This window comes from Schistocerca serialis, chromosome 8, assembly GCF_023864345.2.
Source record: "Schistocerca serialis cubense isolate TAMUIC-IGC-003099 chromosome 8, iqSchSeri2.2, whole genome shotgun sequence".
Classification (NCBI taxonomy): domain Eukaryota; kingdom Metazoa; phylum Arthropoda; class Insecta; order Orthoptera; family Acrididae; genus Schistocerca; species Schistocerca serialis.
Genome location: NC_064645.1, coordinates 217,411,983 through 217,413,919, shown reverse-complemented (window position 1 = coordinate 217,413,919; position 1,937 = coordinate 217,411,983).

Sequence of the window (1,937 nt, the reverse complement as noted above, 5' to 3'; positions counted from 1 at the left end):
TTGAAGTAGAGAGGATATAAAATGTAGACTGGAAATGGCAAGGAAAGCGTTTCTGAAGAAGAGAAATTTGTTAACATCGAGTATAGATTTAAGTGTTTGTATGGACTGTAGCCATGTATGGAAGTGAAACGTGGACGATAAATAGATTAGAGAAGAAGAGAATAAAAGATTTGGAAATGTGGTGCTACAGAAGAATGCTGTAGATTAGACGGATCGATCACATAACTAATGAGGAGGTATTGAACAGAATTGGGGAGAAGAGGAGTTTGTTGCACAACTTGACTAGAAGAAGGGATCGGTTGGTAGGGCATATTCTGAGTCATCAAGGGATCACCAAGTTAGCGTTGGAGGGCAGCGTGGAGGGTAAAAATCGTAGAGGTAGACCAAGAGAGGAATACACTAAACAGATTCAGAAGGATGTAGGTTGCAGTACGTACTGGGAGATGAAGAACCCTGCACAGGATACAGTAGCATGGAGAGCTGCATCAAACCAGTTTCTGGACTGAAGACCAAAACAACAAATAACAACAATGGAAAATGCTGTTACCGACGACATACACTTAACGACCGAGAGCATCGTTTGGGTAGAATTGTTACTGCCAACATATAAACAATACTGCTGGAAAACACCGCAAAAATTAATGTGGGACGTATGGCGAATGTATCCGTTAGGACAGTGCGACGAAATTAATCGTGAAGGGGCTGTGGCAGCAGACGAGCGACGCGAGTGCCTTTGCTAACAGTATGATATCGCCTGCAGCGTTTCTCCTAGGCTCGTGACCATGTCGGTTGGACACTAGACGACCGTAAAACTGGTCTGGGTAAGTGAGTCCAGATTTCATTTGGTAAGAGCTGGTGGTAGGTTTCGAGTGTGGTGCAGGTCCCACGAAGCCAGGTTGTCAACAAGGCAGGCTTGTGGTGGCTCCATAACGGTGTGGGCTGTGTTTACATGGAGTGGACTCGGTTCACTGTTTCAACTGAACTGATTATTGACGCGAAATTGCTATGTTCGGCTACTTGGAGATCATTTGCAGCCATTCATCGACGTCATGTTCCCAAACAAATAAGGAATTTTTATGAATGACAATGAGACCTGGTACTTACGGAAAGGCAGGATTCGGTGTGGATGGCACTGTAATCAGTTACCATTGGTTGCTCGGTTTTGTTTAAAGCACATATACTTTATTTGGAAACAACTGCAAATAAAGTTGACAATAAGGCAGAATTATCAAATTTGACTCTTAAGACACAATGTCTAATTTAAAAAAATTCTTAAGAAAGCTGTACTCGGGGCTAAAGGCCTTATTGAACACAAATTCAAATTATTTGTCGTCTGAAGGCCTCAATAGCAATAACTCAAAAAACAATTTGACGGATGAAGGCCTGGATAGCAAATTCTTACGAACCAGTTAAACTTCTCTAAGGGTTACTAAAAAATTAAGAAAATGACAATCAAAATTTCACTATTAAGAGATAATATCTAATTAAAAATTCCTAAGACCAATTGCATTCACTGCTGAAGGCCTTATTGACAAGAAATTCAAATTATTTGTCGGTTGAAGGCCCCAATAGTAATAACAAAAAACAATTTGACGGCTGAAGACCTGAATAGCAAATTCTTAAGGAGAGTTAGTAAAATATTTAAAGAAAAAGACAATCATCAAAATTTCACTATTAAGAGACAATATCCAATTAAAAATTCTGAAGACAAATTGTGTTCATGGCTGAAGGGCTTATTGGCAAGAAATTCAATTTATTTGTCAGCTGAAGGCCCCAATAGTAATAACTCAAAAAACAGTTGGATGGCTGAAGGCCTGGATAGCAAATTTTTGAGAAGCAATTAAACTTCTTAGAGAGATATTTAAGGAACAGTCATCAACATTTCAGTGTTAAGACATTTTGTCCAATTAAAAGTTCTTAAGACAAGCTACACTCAC